The sequence below is a fragment of the Lampris incognitus genome, chromosome 17 (assembly GCF_029633865.1).
Source record: "Lampris incognitus isolate fLamInc1 chromosome 17, fLamInc1.hap2, whole genome shotgun sequence".
Lineage (NCBI taxonomy): Eukaryota > Metazoa > Chordata > Actinopteri > Lampriformes > Lampridae > Lampris > Lampris incognitus.
Window position 1 is genome coordinate 43,705,431 of NC_079227.1, and position 17,473 is coordinate 43,722,903.

At 46.6% G+C, this 17,473-nt stretch overlaps 1 protein-coding gene across 1 annotated transcript in view; it reads left to right on the forward strand.

Moving 5' to 3' along the window:
- Nucleotides 1-17,473, forward strand: part of ryr2a (ryanodine receptor 2a (cardiac)) — a 1,161,183-nt gene that overhangs the window by 789,363 nt on the left and 354,347 nt on the right. The window lies entirely within an intron of this gene.

A 17,473-nucleotide genomic window follows, 5' to 3' on the forward strand; every position in this document is an offset into this window, starting at 1 on the left:
CTTGCTTGCTGGTTGTCCATCGTGCCCGATGATGACCATCTTCTTCTATTTGTGGGTCCTTTGAGGACTCAGATAGCAGAAGATACCTGCGCAGAGATGGTTTTTAAAGTGGCATGGGGGGTGCGCTTCTCCCAACGCCACATGACTTGATTGTAGAGGAGATGGTTCCGATGGCAAGGGGGATCCCTAGACGACCGGCACCTCCACACAACTGCAGGGGGCTGCCGGAAATCCAGTTTTTCGGAAACCGCCTCGAAGCGTGCCGCCACAGCTTGCTTTTCTGTTGGGGTAAGCTCCCTTAGCCTTATGTCTTCCAGACTAACCCACAAGGCAGCGGGGCAGTGGTTGATAGGTGCCAGGGTGTGTCCACCAGGGTGGGCCTGCACACCATATCTCTGGGGCCCACTGCTGCTCCGAGATCCCCTGCCAAGTTAGCCTGGGGCCGCAAGACCCCAGTTACCATGTGTGGCCACGGGGAGGCCTGGCAGGAGTCTTGGTGAAGGAGAGGCTATGTACTGGCAAGGGAAGGCTTACACGCTAGGATGCTTCCCTATTCGCCACAAAGGCTAGCCAGCGGCAGCAAGCTAAGGGCAGGAAGGACACAAGCGGGTTGGAAGAACACGTGCACCTTCCCTCCAACTACACACTGCTGCACCAGACGCATCACAACACTCTGTGTGTATGTACACACACACACACACCAATGAGAAGGAACCAGTGGACAGGTCAGGCCGGTGGTTCTCAAACTTTTTCTGTCATGGCCCCCTTTGGAGGAAGAACATTTTTCATACTCCTCGCCCCAACAACATAGTGACAAAATGGGCCAAGTTTAACTTTAAATAACATCAAGATCATGAACATTCCTTTCACTTTTCTTTCATTAATTTCTGTTGTGCAAATAACAAACCAAGTTCCACTTCAACTTTATCAAACCCCTTTTGTGACATTTGTTTTTTGCTCCATTTTTGTTCCATCAGTCTGTGTGCTTTATCAAAAGCAGAGAAAAATTAAATAAATCTTAAAAATCACTTTGCTAGAACAATAACTATACAGTGCAATCTGTGCAAAAAAAGAACAAATGCAGATATTTGGGAAAAACGATGAGCAAGTCAATTCGCGAGAGCTCAAGTCTTATCACTGCATTACTGCTGCAATGAGCCTGTTTCGCGCTGCGCATCTTATCAAAACGGGGTTGAAGGCTTAAGACTGCCACTCTGAAGTCATGCTCCATGTTGAGCTTAGATCTGTACTTTGTTTTAAGTGAGGCAACAGCAGAAAAGCCCATCTCACAGAGATAGGATGTGGTGAAGGGAAGCAGAATGCCCACAGCCCTCTGTCCCATGAGTGGATACTCCCTCTCCACACCAAGCCATAATTCACTCAGTGTCTGAGCTGTTAAGTTTAGCCTCAGGGTGGAGTCAGATGTCATCTCCATGAACTGGTCCTCTTCAGCAGAGCTGAAATCAGCAGGCACTGCTACTTTGAATGGATCTTTCACCCAGTCATACTGAGCACTATTGTTTGGGAAGTATTTTTGAAAGAATCCTCTCAGGGAAGAGATGTGCTCCTTAAGACGTGAAATCACTGTAGTACCTCCAGAATCACTGGTTTCAACAAATTCACTCTGATTCTCAAAGATCCAAGATTCAAGAGTTTTATTTGTCACGTACACACAAGTACAAGTCCCGAGTACAGTGAAGTGAAAAAAGGTACGAGCTCCGAGATGTGCAAAGAAATAAGTATTTCCTTGATCAAGTCGCCTGCCCCAAATCTCAAGCTTTTGAGTGAATGCACTGATATTGTCTGCCAGGTGAGGAAAGTGATTGTCTCTGCCTTGAAGCTGAAGATTTAATTCATTCAGCTTTCCAAATATATTGATGAGAAATTGTTCATCACTAAACTTGCTTCTAACTTCATGCATATGCTCCTCCTCCAGAAACACCCGAATTTCCTCTCTGAGCTCAAAGACCCACGACAACACTTTAAGTCAAGTCAAGTGAAGTCAATTTTATTTGTATAGTCCAATAACACAAATTACAAATTTGCCTCAGTGGGCTTAACAGCAACACAACATCCTGTCCTTAGACTCTCTCATCAGATAAGGAACAACTCCCTAAAAAAAAACCTTTAACAGGGAGAAAAAATAGGAAGAAATCTCAGGGAGAGCAACAGAGGAGGGATCTCTCTCCCATAACGGACAACGTGCAATGGATGTTGTGTTTACACAATTCACAAAATACAACATTGAAAGAGGATAAACAGAATTATAATGGACTTATAAAATTGACTTTACCTTATAAAAATGGACTTTACCTGAGAAGAGCCACCTAGCCTCGCTGCGAAACAACGCAGCTGAATGCTCAGCTCCCATCTTCCATCTACAGAGAACAGCCACACTCCCAGGGGTCTTGTTTTGATGAAATTGACCATACTTTGTTATCTCTGTTTTTGTATGTTTTGGGTGGTGTCGTTTTTGGAAATTTGGATGTGTTTTTATCTTTTGTGTTGCATGCTGTGGGCTGGGTGAAACAAGATTTTGTTTCTTTTGTGTATGCAAGTATGTGAAAGAAATTACAATACATTGTTCTTTATTCTTGATTTATTAAGAAAGCCTATGAGCTCTAATTCGGATGTGAAATTGGTGAGTAAGAGAAACTCTGGGCTTCTCACATTTATGCAACATGTGCAGCCAACCTGATAGCTTGGCTCAGAGGTCATGCCATTTGCATTCCCAATGATATGGCGAGAACAGAAGGATCATGGACTATTACTTCTGTCTGACTAATGTATCTGACTTCTCTACTAAAAATAAGAAATCTATTGAATACCCCAAGCTGCCTTCAGCCATGAGACCAGTGCCACATGATGACAGTTTGCCAGTACCGAAGCCACCAGAGACATGGAGCCTAGATGAGGCAGATGAAGATGCCACAATGCATGAACCAGATCTGGAAAATGACACTGATCCAGATGTTGAAGCCTTTATGCCTGGGTATCCTCATGTGATAATACAGCCATAATTAAATGACCTGGTCAGGGACTTAGATTTGTCAAAAGCTGAAGCTGGATTACTTGGTTCAAGATTGCAAGGATGGGGTTTGCTGTCACCAGGTACAAAAATCTCTATCTTTCGAAACTGTCAAGAACATTTGACAAACTTCTTTACGCAGGTTGACAACCTGTTTCTGCACTGACATTGATAGATTGTTAATGGCTTTGGGTTGTGTGCATAACCCACAACAATGGCGTCTTTTTATAGATTCATCAAAGTTCAGCCTGAAAGCTGCCCTGCTACACAATGACAATGGCCACCCTTCAGTACCCACTGGCTATGCAGTACACATGAAAGAAACCTACAATAACATGGAGCTCTTGTTGAAACACTTAGATCGCCACAGATGTTCCAGTTGTAATTGTTGTACTGTATGTGTTTCTTGTACTGTATAAGTATTGGCACTGGTACTAGGAATGCAGCTCGGATATACAAAGTACTGTTGTTTCCTTTGTGAATGGGACAGCCATACTAAAGAGCCACATTACATTAAAAAGAACTGGCCGCTCCGTAAGCATTTCACTCCAGAGCAGAAAAGTGTGATGCATAAACCATTTGTCGACCCAACAAAGACATTTCTGCCTCCTGTTCATATAAAACTCGGATTGATGAAATATTTCGTGAAAGCAATGAACAAAGAAGGTGTTGGACTTCACTATTTGAGACAGATGTTTCCAAGAATAACTGATGTCAAGATGAAGGTATTTTTGCTGGACCACAAATCAGACAGGTCATCAATGACAGAGAGATAGAAGATCTGCTCGTGGGGCAGAGAAAATAGCATGGAAGGCATTTGAGGATGTTGCTAAGAATTTTCTTGGCAACTACAGAGCACCAAACTACACTGAGCTGCTTGACAACATGCTTAAAGCACACAAAACCATGAAGTTCAACATGTCATGGAAAATGCATGTTCTGCATTCACACTTGGACTTCTTCCTTGCTGTCTTGGTGCAGTCAGTGAGGAACATGGTGAAAGGTTTCACCAGGATATTGTGACCATGGAAAAGAGGTATCAGGGCAACTGGAATCAATCAATGCTGGCCGACTGTTGTTGGACACTGACAGGAGAGGCACCAGATGCTGAGTACAAACCAAAATCAGCTGCAAAACATTTTATTCTGATTTGAACTAACTCATGGTGTCACCATCATTATGCCATTAAACAAGTTAAATTCAATAAAAGTTATTTTAATGTTTCTCCAAATTCCTACAGCAAATCTGAAATTATTTTTGTGTTCGACTTGACATTGTCTATCATAATCTCTGATTTTTTCCAGGAAGCAAAACCTTTGAAAAAATGTGTTGTCCAGTGATTGGCTATGCTGAATGACAATCTTAAATGGGCATGGATGAAGGTCAACGATGGTAAATCTCAAAGTTTCCGAATTGTTATGGAGAGAGTGGCTCAGGAGAATTTTCAGATTGATGAGATAATTCCCTCTATACTAGAGAAACCTGACACAATGTCTAAGTAGTGTAACTTTATATGGTAAGAAAATTTGGAGCTGTCATTGACTAGTCTGACAAGATGAATTCAATTGTACTAAGATGAGGCTGGAGATGACTCTGTCTGACTCAAAGGATTTGCTAATTAACCGCCGATCCCCATGTTGGTAGGCATGGAATAGACCCCTACGCTACCCGGATGCCCCACCTTATGGCTGTCTTGAGCCAATTTTGCTCATCTTTTCAATGCACCCTCCAATGTTAATTGCTTCAATGCGTTTTTCATCTGAGTCTTCTTTTCCTTTCGGCTGCTTCTGTTAGGGATTGCCACAGTGGCTCATGCATTTGTATCTCTTCCTGTCCTCTGCGTTTTCCTCTATCATGCCAGCCACCTGCATCTCCTTCCTCACTACATCCACAAACCTCATATTTGGTCTTCCTCTTGTCCTCTTTCCTGGCCGCTCCATCTTCAGCATACTCCTCCTAATATGCCCAGGATCTCTCCTCTGCAAATGTCCAAGCCATCTCAATCTTGCCTCTCTTGCTTTGTCTCCAGATCTTCCAACCTGAGCTGTCCCTCTAATATACTCATTCCTATTCCTGTTCATCTTTGTCACTCCCAACAAAAATCTTAGCATCTTCAACTCTGTCACCTCCAGCTCCTTCTCCTGTCTTTTTGTCATTGCCACTGTGTCCAAACCATATAACATTGCTGGTCTCACAACCATCTTTTAAACCTTCCCTTTAACTCTTGCTGGTACACATCTGTCACAAATATCTCCTGAAACTCTTCTCCACCCACGGTACTCTGCCTGCACTCTCTTCTTCTCCTCTCTTCCACATTTCCCGTTACTTTGAATGGTTGACTCAATGTATCCACCTTCGCCAACTCTAGTCATTGGAACCTCACCATTCAGCTGTCCTCCCTCTTGTTCACGCATATGTATTTTGTCTTGCTCCTACTGACATTCATTACTCTTCTCTCCAGTGCATACCTCCACCTCTCCAGGCTCTCCTCAACCTGCTTCCTTACTCTCGCTAAAGATCATAATGTCATCCGCAAACATCATAGTCCATGGAGACTCCTGCCTGATCTCGTCCGTCAACCCTGTCTATCACCATTGCAAACAAGAAAGGGCTCAGAGCCGATCCTTGATGTAATCCCGCCACCACCTCGAACCCATAATCCATCACTCTTACATCGGCAGTCACTTGAAGTGAGTGTGACTGTCCCCTCTGTTTAGTTGTCTATTTGTGGTTCTTCAGATTTGTGGTACAGGCTGATCTGTGATCCACATGCTTTGGTGCAGTGTGAACAGGGGGAAGTGGTGGTGGTTGGTGGTGGTGGTTGAGCCTTTTTCTCTCTCTCCTTGTGGTGCTGTCACTTTTACTCTGCGGCACAGTGGAGTTCCATTTCATGATGTGCAGCTCTTTCTGGCAGGGATTTCTTCCAGGAGCAATTTGTTCCCAGTTGTTCAATGTGAATTTGAATTTTTTTTCAGACTGGTCTTCGTGTTGCCCTTGAAATGTTTCTTTTGCCCGCTGAGAGCTCGCTGACCTCCCTTCAGCTGGGAGTATAGGATCTGTTTTGGGTAACGTGTGTTGGACATGCGAATGACATGTCCTGTCCATCGGAGTTGGTGCTGCATTATTGTGGTGGGATGCTAGTCATGTTGGCTTCTTCTAAAACACTGATGTTGATGTGTCTGTCCTTCCAACTGATCCTCAGGATCTTTTGTAATCATAAGGGTCTCTGGTGGTATTGTTTTAAGGCTCTCAGGTGGTCCATGACTCTGCTCCATACAGCAGGGTGGGGAAAACAGCAGCTCTGTAGACCAGAAGGTTTTTTTTGGACCTTCAGGTCTTGGTCTTCAAAGATTTTTTTCTTGAGTCTTGTGTAAACACCACTGGTATAACTCAGGCGATGGTTGACCTCAGAGTCGATATCAACTTTTGAGGAACGAAGGCTGCCGAGGTACGGGAAGAGATCGACATTTTCAAGAATTGTGTTGTCCATTTTTATGGTGGGCTGTGTAGATGGCTGTTTGGGTGGAGGTTGATATAGGACCTGGGTGTTCTTGATGTTTAATGCTAGACCCAGGGCTCTGTATGCCTTGGCAAAGGCATTCACAATGTCCTGGAGGTCTTATATGGTGTATGCTGTGGTGGCTTTGGTGTCTGCATACTGAAGCTCCATAATGGTGGTTATTAAACTATTAAGGTCAAAGAGCCTGCCGTCAGCTCTGTATAGGATTGGGATCCCCCTTGGAAGCTCTTCGCCAATGAGGGGGAGTATGATGTGATAATGCATCCCTGTTTGACCCCTGTTTCCACAGTGAAGGGCTCTGACTCAGAGCTGCTGTTGCTGAGCACTGTGACTGACATGCTGTCATGTAGAAGTCTCAATATTCTGATGTATTCGTCAGGGCAGCCTATCTTGATAGTATGCTCCACAGAGTCTGGTGATCTACTGAGTCAAAGGCTTTGTTGGGTCTATGAAAGCCATCTACAAAGGCTGCCGTTGTTCACAGCATTTTTCCTGGAGTTAGCGTGCTGTAAATATCATGTTTGCTGTACCTCTGGATGGGTGGAAGCCATACTGAGATTCTGGGAATACTTCCTCAGCCAGTGATAGCAGTCAGTTTGTGAGGATGGGAGCAAGGACTTTACCTGTAGTTGACAGAATTGAGATGCCCCACATTCCGCCTTTTCCCCCTTCTTCAGTATGCATACTGTTAGTGCATGCCTGAGTTCTGAGGGGAATTCTTTTTCCCAGACCTTGAGGAGGAGGGTTTGGATGTGGTACTGGAGCTCTGGTCCCCCTTCCTTTAAGAGCTTAGCTGGGCTCTTTTCTGTCCACCAAGACGTCTTAAGCTCCCTCACCTATCTCTGGATGTCCATATTGGCTCTGGAATGAGCCACTCTTTTAGAATTGCAGGTTATATCACTTTGCCAGGTATGAAAGGCTTTCCTTTTCTTGGAGATGAGCTTTTCTATAGCCATTTCGTTCTCTCAAACCAGTCCTGGTGTTTTCTGGACTTGTACCCAAGGATGGTTTTGTCAAGGATGTTGGATTTGAGCAGGCTCCATTGCTTCTCATTGTCATCAGGATACTCCCATTTGGAAGGTTTCCCCAAGAGAGGCCTGAAGTTGCTGCTGGGTGGAAGTTTCATTCAGGCTTTCAAGGTTCAGACTTGGCCAGATATGTTTCTTTTGAACCATCATCTTCCTCTTGAGTTTGAAGGACATAGTGGAGCGGATGAGGCGATCATCTGTCCCGCAGTCATCTGCATCGATCATGGCCCTCGCGATGTTAAGGTCATAGCAGTCCCTGGTTCGTACAATGACACAGTCAAGGAGATGCCACTGTTTGGAGTGGGGTCTTCTCCAAGATGCCTTAAATTTGTTCTTTCTGGCAAAACAGAATGTTATTGATGGTGAGGTCATACTGAGCACATTAGCTAAGAAGCAGAACTCCATTGGAGTTGATATTTCAGATACTTTCCTTTCCAATAGTGCCCCTCCAGAGATGTTGATCCTAGCTGACCCTGGCATTGAAGTCCTTTAGGAGAATAATATTATCCTCCTTGGGGATTCTTGTCAGTGTCTCGTCTAAGCAGGCGTAGAAGGTCTCTTTTACTTCCTCTTCAGAGTCTAAAGTAGGGACAGAGGCACTCACAACTTTTGCCCTGTGGTTGTTGGCAGGCACCAGATGGATGGTCATGAGACACTCACTGATCCCTACAGAAAGTTCAGACGTGGCTGATGATCTGGTTTCTGATGGCAAATCCAATGCTGTGGATCCTGGGCTCATCAGCATCTTTGTCTTTCCAGAAGAAAGTGTAGCCATCCTTCTCCTTCTTCAGTTGTCCTTCGTTTGCCCGTTGGGTTTCATAAAGTGCAGCTGTGTCAATCTAGCATCTCTTCAGTGCTCTAGCAATACACTGCTTCCGGTGTGGGGACATGGCTGCGCGAATTTGCGTTTGCAGTGGCATCACCCAGAGCCTGTGTCAGAAGACGGCGGTGCGAATTCACATTTGCAGCGACCTCACCCACTACCATCCATGCAATTTCTTTATCCACATCTGCGTCTAAGTTTTGTCTTCATTCGATGGCTGGGAGAGCATGGCAAGCTAAGCTAACTGCTAGCCCATGCAGACTGGCAGTTCCGATAACACTGAGGGCGGTCTGGCGGTGGCCTTACCTGGCGTTGACTGTGGTGTTTTTGATGTCGTCATGAGGAGTTCAGGGAGGTCTATTGAGGGTGTCTGACTGGGAGAGCTGGTGCTGCATTGGCTGAGAGAGCTTGATCTGCTTCATCCTATGGGCCCAGGGACCACGGCTCCTGCCTGGAGCTGTGCCCAAGGAGGAAATGCTGAGGGCGATCTGACGGGACGCGGATGCAGGACGGGCTAAGCTAACTGCTAATTCATGCAGACCGGCGGTTCCGACAGTCATCCTGGCTGGCGTTCGTTCCCTTGGACAGTGATTTTTTAAAAAAAAAATTTTTTTAGTTTGGATATATGTGTTCGTTTGGATGTGTGTGTTCTTGTAGTGTGTGGATGTGCTTTTATCTTTGTGTTGTACTGCTGTGGGCTAGGGGAAATGGCAATTTCCCAGCCCACAAATAGACAAATATAACCAATAGAGTGTCTCTGATTCCTGATGATCAGGGTTCTCCTCTCCGGTCTGTCACTGGTTACACTATCCATAAGTGTGCACACATTCCAGGCTCCAAAGCTCATGTATCTATGTTTCTGACCACATGTGGTAATCCATCTGGATGCGGTGATCCAGTCAGGAGGCAAGCTATTTTTAGGGCACCTTTTCTAGCCCCTTCCCCAGGGGGGGTGAGCAGAGTGTATCCTAAAGAGGGCTGCTCAGTTGTGGCTGCAGCTGCTGAAGGGCTCTTTTTACCTCATTCCAAGAGCCCAGCGACTGAATCTAGCACCCACTGCCTGATGTGCCAGCTCATGACTAGGTGCATCCAGATCTCACAATCCTGCCCCAGTCGTCACTTGCCGGTCGCCACAGGACTTAATCCGGGATGTTAGGGGGGGATTTCCTTTATTGAGGAAACCTGTGCGTTACTTTGTTTAACTTGGGGAGACAGGGGCACGGACAGCGACGACATGGTCCTTGACAGATCTGGATCAATAACCAGTGGCATGGCATCCAAGACGAATGGGGGTCCATTTCTGCTGCAGCCTTCATCTGCCTTCCCAGCCCTCTACTGTCCCACCAACACCACTTCGGCAGCAACTCAGTTTTCCAGGGAGGCCTCCCATCCAAGTACTAGCCAAGCCCATACCTGCTTAGCTTCTGTCATTTGGCAGAGCCAGGGTACATATTGGTATGGCTGCCGACATACTTCCCCAAACTCAGCCATCATCCTCCGCCTGTTGAGGTCTTGGTTGGATTGCCCTTTGTCAGGGACCTCCCCCTTGACCATACCGCTATGGTATGGTATGGGTGACCCTACCAGGAGCATAGCTCCAGACAGCATTGTTCTCGGGATCTCAGGACCACACAAGCTTCTCCACTGCGATACGGTAACAATCCACAGAGAAGCTCTGTGGATTGTTATCCTGTTATTACAGCTTTTGACTATCTCTCTTGATACTTTGACTAAGCTCATGTCAACTTCTAAACCAACTATTTGCCTACTTGACCCTTTACCACCAAGACCTCTCGCCTTTCCTGTGACCTACAATGCTAGACATTATTAATTAATCACTGACTACTGGCACTGTTCCCAGCAGATTTAAGACATCTGTGGTCAAACCTCTACTTAGGACACTGCACCTCGATCCAGGGTCTCTTAATAACTATCAACCAGTCTCTAATCTTCCATTTTTTCTAAAGTACTAGTGAGAGTTGTGTATCAACAAATTTCGACCCATATAGAAGAAAACCATCTATATGAACCTTTTCAATCTGCTTTCAGGGCCAGTCACTACACTGAAACTGATCTGACCAGAGTGCTGAACGATCTTTTGCGAGCTATGGACTCTGATTCCACTTCTGTGCTTCTAGTATTGGACCTCAGTGCAGCCTTTGACACCAGTGATCACTGTATACTATTAGAATAAATTGTAATTTTGGTATTTTTGGCTTAGGTCTGTCTTCGCTTCAGTCACTTCTCCAAACCTCTGCAAAGCCAGGGAAGGCTGCAGACTACCACATGCATCTTCTAATACGTGTGGAGTTGCCAGCTGATTCTCTTCACTTGACAGTGAGGAGTTTCACCAGGGGGATGTAGCGCGTGGGAGGATCACACTAGTCCCCCCCATTTCCCCCTCCCGCCTGAATAGGTGCCCCGACCGACCAGAGGAAGTGTTAGTGCAGCGAACAGCACCCATACCCACATCCGGCTTCCCATCTGCAGACATGACCAGTTGTGTCTGTAGGGATGCCTGACCAAGCCGGAGGTAACACAGGGATTCGAACCAGTGATCCCCGTGTTGGTAGGCAACGGAATAGACTGCAATGCCACCCAGACACCCTTTATATTTCACCTCTTGGCCAAATTATATGCAATCATGGAATAAAATTCCATTATTACACGGATGATACTCAGCTGTATGCACCAATAAGGGCTGATGATTATAGTCAAATGACTAATTTTTTTTTCTAAATTTATTTCTGATTTTTCCCTTTTTTCTCCCAATTTAGTGGCCAATCGATCCCCATTTTAGTTCAAACACCCACCCTCGTACTACATGCGGCTGCCAACTGCATCTCTTCGGCCAGCAGCCTCGAAGAAGACGCCTCCCCACTTTCGTGACAAGGCGAATCCAGGCCGAACCACTGCTTTTTCCGACACACACACAGACACATTCATGTGACGAACACAAGCCGACTCCGCCCCCTCCCGAAAACAGCGTTGCCAATTATTGCTGCTTCATCAAGTTCGGCCATAGTCGGATCTGACGAGACCGGGGCGCGAACCCCGGTTCCCAGTGGGCAACTGCATCGACACAGGGCCGATGCTTAGACCGCTACACCACCGCGGACCCATCAAATGACTAATTAAGAGGCCTGCTGGACTGCTGTGAAAAATTGGATGTCACTATTTTTACTGATTTTAGATCCAGATAAAACTCAGATGCTGGTCATTGGCCCTGCTTAGACACAGAGACCAATTTGATCAAGTAACAATAACAATCACCACCCACCACACGTGGGGATGAGCATTGGGGTAGGGTGCAATGCAGGTCGGGCGAAAGGCAAAGGCATGGACTGGGGCATGCTGACTTCCGGTATCGCAGATTGGTCCTTGGGATGTGGAATGTCACCTCTCTGGCAGGGAAGGAGCCTGAACTGGTGCGAAAGGGTGGAGCTGTACCAACTAGATATATAGTTGGGCTCACCTCCACACATAGCACAGGCTTTGGTACCAAACTCCTGGAGAGGGGCTGGGCTCATTACTTTTGCGGCGTTGGCTAAGGTGACAGGCCCCGGGCGGGTGTGGGGATACTCACAAGTCCCTGGTTGAGTACCGCTGTGTTGGAGTTCTCATTGGGGAATGAGAGGGTTGCCTCTATGACTGCGAGTCACTGGGGGGGAAAAGTCTGTGACTGTTGTGTGTGCTTATGCACCGAATAGCAGTTTTGAGTATCCGGCCTAATTGGATTCTCTGGGTGGTGTCCTGGATAGGGCTCTGCCTCGGGACTCTATAGTTCAGCTGGGGGACTTAAACGCTCACGTGGGCAGCGATGGAGAAATCTGGAGGCGTGACTGGGAGGAATGGCCTCCCCAATCTGAACCCGAGCGGTGCCTTGTTATTGGACTTTTGTGCCAATCATGGATTGACCACAACAACACCATGTTCGAACATAAGGTTGTTCATAACTGTACTTGGTAACAGAACACCTTAGGCCAAAGATCAATGATAGACCTTGTGGTCATATCATCAGATCTGCGGCTATATGTTTTGGACACTCGGGTGAAGAGAGGAGCAGAGCTGTCAATTGCTCACCACCTGGTGGTGAGTTGGATCAGATGGCGGAGAAGGCTGCCGGACAGACCTGGCAAACCCAAATGTGTAGTGAGGGTGAACTGGGAACGTCTGGCGGAGGCCCCTGTCCGTGAGGTCTTCAACTCCCACCTCCGGAAGAAGTTCTTGTGTATCCTGATAGAGGCTGGGGACATGGAGTCTCAGTGGACCATGTTCAAAGTCTCTATTGCAGAAGCGGCAGGCAGGAGCTGTGGTCATAAGGTCATCGCTGCCTGTCGAGGCAGCAACCTAAGAACCCGCTGGTGGACACCGGTGGTGAGGGTTGCTGTCAGGCTGAAGAAGGAGGCCTTTCAGACTTGGTTGGACCAGGGGTCTCCTGAAGCAGAAGAGCGATACCAGGAGGCCAGAAGGGCTGCCGCTTTGGCGGCCGTGGAAGCAAAAAAGTCGGTGTGGGAGGAGTTTGGCGAGGCTATGGAGGAGGACGTTCGGTTGGCCTCAAGGAAGTTCTGGCAAACCATCCAGCCACTCAGGAAGGGGAAGCACGGCTTGACTCAGGCTGTGTTCAGCTGGGGAGGGGAACTGTTGACCCGGACTGGGGGATGTTGAGTGGTGGAAAGGACACTTTGAGGAGCTCCTGAAACCGGCTAACACGTCCTCAGTGGAGGAGGTAGGGACTGAAGACTCAAGGGAAGCCCCACCATATCCCTGGCAGAGGTCTCTGAGGTAGTCAAAAAAATCCTAGTTGGTAACGTGCCGGGTGTGGATGAGATTCACCCTGAGATCCTGAAGGCTCTGGACATTGTTGGGCTGTCTTAGTTGACACGCCTCTTCAGTGTCGCGTGGAGGTCAGAGACAGTACCTGTGGAGTGGCAGACTGGGGTGGTGGTTCCCATATTTAAAAAGGTGGACCGGAGAATGTGCTCCAATTATTGGGGCATCACATTGCTCAGCCTCCCCAGTGAAGTCTACTCTAAGGTGCTGGAAAGGAGGCTCCGACCGACTGTCGAACCTCAGATCCAGGAGGAACAATGTGGATTCTGTCCTGGCCGTGGAACAACGGACCAATTCTTTACCCTTGTGGAAGTGCTGAGGGGGGCATGGGAGTTTGGCCAGCCAGTCTACATGTGTTTTGTGGACTTGGAGAAGGCTTATGTCTGTGTACCCCAGGGAAATCTGTGGGAGAGTACTGCGGGAGTACGGCGTACCGGGGCAGTTGCTACAAGCCATCCGGTCCTTGTATAACCAAAGTGAGAGCTGTATCCGCATTCTCAGCACAAAGTCAAACACGTTTTCAGTGGGTGTCAGAGTCAGCCAATGTTGTCCCTTGTCTCTGATTCTGTTTGTGATATTTATGGACAGGATCTCAAGGCACAGCCAAAGTGAGGAGTGTGTCCATTTTGGGAACCTCAGAATTGCATCTCTGCTCTTTGCAGATGATGTGGTTTTGTTGGCTTAATCAGAACACGACCTCCAGCGCACACTGGGTCGGTTTGCAGCTGAGTGTGAGATGGCTGGGATGAGAGTCAGCACCTCCAAGTCTAAGGCCATAGTTCTCTACCGGAAAATGGTGGATTGCTCCCTCCGGGTTGGGGATGAGTTGTTGCCTCAAGTGAAGGAGTTCAAGTATCTCGGGGTCTTGTTCACGAGTGAGGGTAGCATGGAGCGGGACACTGACAGGTGGATTGATGCCGCATCAGCAGTAATGCGGACATTGTACTGGACCATTGTGATGAAGAGGAAGCTGAGTCGGAAGGCAAAGCTCTCAATTTACCAGTCAATCTTTGTTCCAACCCTCACCTATGGTCATGAGGTTTGGGTAGTGACTGAAAGGGTGAGATCGTGGATACAAGTGGCTGAAATGAGTTTCCTCCGTAGGGTGTCTGGGCTCATCCTTAAAGATAGGGTGAGGAGCTTGGACATCCGGAGGGAGGTTGGAGTAGAGCCACTGCTCCTTTGCATCGAAACGAGCCAGTTGAGGTGGTTGGGGCATCTGATTAGGATGCCTCCTGGGTGCCTTCCTTTGGAAGTTTACCAGGCACAGCCAACTAGGTGAGGAGACCGCGGGGTAGACCCAGAACTCGCTGGAGGGACTACGTGTCCAATCTGGCCTGGGAACGCCTTGGGGTCTCCCAGGAAGAGCTGGAAGATGTTGCTGGGGAGAGGGATGTCTGGAGTGCTCTACTTAGTTTCTTGCCACCGCAACCCGACCCTGGAGAAGCGGCTGATGACAATGAATGAATAAATGAACAATAACAATCGACAACACTGTCATTTCACAGTGTGGCAGCTAAAAATGTTGGTGTTACATTTGATCCCAGCCTGTCATTTAATAAGATCATTAAAGAAATCATCAAGACTGCCTTTATTCATTTACGTAACTTAGCTAAAATTCGGTCCTTCCTGTCCATGGATGACGCAGAGACTCTAATACATTAATTCGTTTCATCCAGGCATTATTACTGTAATATTCTGTTTTCAGGTGTGCCACATGCTAGTACTAAAAGTCTTCACATGTTTCAAAACGCTGCAGCTAGAATCCTATCTAAAACTAGAAAATTTGACCATGTCTCACCAATTCTTGCCTCCCTTCATTGGCTTCCTTTCCATGTTAGATCAGACTTAAAGGTGCTTCTGCTGACTTATAAAATCCTAAATCGGCTTGTCCCCTCATAGCTGTCTGATCTCCTTAAACTGTACATTCCATCTCGAGCTTTCCACTCTCAAAATACAGGGCTCCTGTGTGTACCCAAAGTTAAAAAGAAATCAGCTGGTGGCAGGGCCTTTTCCTATCGGGCCTCGTTCTTGTGGAATAACCTGCCTGCTGCCATCCGACAATCAGAGTCTGTTGAGTCCATTAAATACAAACGTAAAACTCATCTTTTTTCCTTAGCCTACAATTAGTTGCCTTTAATTTGAGTACTTCACAACCTGTACTACATGGCGGGTCCGTTTTTGGCTCAATGAATTTACCAACTCTTCTGCCGACGAGATTATAGAGTATAGATTATAGAGTATAATTGTTGACTATTGCAAACTGTACTCTTCTCTCGCATGTCTTTTCTCTCTCCGAATTATGTCTTCTTTCTTTTCTCCTGTATATGTGAATGGTGTGATATGAGTCTCCCCTATGTGCACGTGTAGTCTGTCCTCCTCCCAGGTTTCCATGGTTGATGGTGGTCACAACCGGGACTCTGTCTTACCAGGACATTTTAATTCGGTTATCCTCTTTCAATGTTGTATCGTATAAATTGTGTAAACACAACATCACTGCACGTTGTCCATCTTGGGAGAGAAATCTGTCTTCTGTTGCTCTCCCTGAGGTTTCTTCCTACTTTTCTCCCTGTTAAAGGGTTTTTATGGAGTTGTTCCTTATCCGATGCGAGGGTCTAAGGGACAGGATGTTGTGTTGCTGTAAAGCCCCTTGAGGCAAATTTATAATATGTGATACTGAGCTATACAAATAAAATTGACTTGACTTGACTGCGTGGCATCCTCCTCATCACATGTTTTATATATCTTTAAATCCATATCTTGATTCAGTGTCATGTCCTTATCTCACCACGATTGTGACTAAAGTTGTTTTCTCTTCTCCCCATATGTGAATAATGTGATGTGAGTCTCCCCTGTGTGCATGTGTAGTGTGTCCTCCTGTCAGCTGTACATGGTGATGGTCACGTGGCTCAGTTCCTGGGCTGTTCTGGTGATATCTGGACACTGCTTCGCATCCTCCTCGTCATATTCTTCATATATCTTATAATTTCATTAGAATTCCGTTATCCTCTTTCAGTGTTGTATTGTGTAAATTGTGTACAAACATATGCACGTTGTCCATCTCGGGAGAGAGATCCCTCCTCTTTTGCTCGCCCTGAGGTTTCTTCCTATTTTTCCTCCCTGTTAAAGGGTTTTTTAGGGAGTTGTACCTTATCCGATGTGCGGGTCTAATGACAGGATTTGTATTGCTGTAAAGCCCCTTGAGGCAAATGTGTAATTTATGATATTGGGCTATACAAATAACATTGACTTGTCTTGACTTCACACTGCCCTCATACATGTCCTGCACCACTCCTACATACGTTGCCACTCTCAACTTCCTCATAAAATACCACACCTCCTCTCTCGTCACCCTGTCATATGCTTTCTCTAAATCCACAAAGACACAATGTAACTGCATCTGGCCTTCTCTATACTTCTCCATCAACATTCTCAAAGCAAACATCACATCTGTGGTGCTCTTCCCTGGCATGAAACCATACTGCTGCTTACTAATCATCACCTCTCCTCTTAACCTAGCTTCTATTACTCTTTCCCATATCTTCATGCTGTGGCTGATCAACTTTATACCTCTGTAGTTGTACAGTTCTGCACATCACCCTTATTCTTGAAAATTGGTACCAGCATCTTCTTCTCCACTCCTCAGCATCCTCTCACTTTCCAAGATTTGTTAAACAATCTCGTTAAAAACCCCACTGCCATCTCTCCTAAACATCTCCATGCCTCCACAGGTATGTCATCTGGACCAGCTGCCTTTCCACTCTTCATCCTCTTCATAGCTGCCCTCACTTCCTCCTTGCTAATCCACTGCACTTCCCGATTCACTCTCCCGACATCATCCAACCTTCTCTCTCTCTCATTTTCTTCATTCATCAGCCCCTCAAAGTACTCCTTCCACCTTCTCAGCATGCTCTCCTCACTTGTCAGCATATTTCCATCTCTATCCTTCATCGCCCTAACCTGCTGCACATCCTTCCCAGCTCGGTCCCTCTGTAGCCAATCGGTACAAGTCCATTTCTCCTTCCTTAGTGGCTAACCTCTCATACAACTCAACATACGCCTTTTTCCTTTGCCTTCACCACCTCTCTCTTTGCCTACGCCACATCTCCTTGTACTCCTGTATGCTTTCTTCATCTCTCTGACTATCTCACTTCTTTGCCAACCTCTTCCTCTGTATACTTTCCTGTACTTCCTTATTCCACCACGACGTCTCCTTGTCTTCCTTCCTCTGTCCTGGTGAC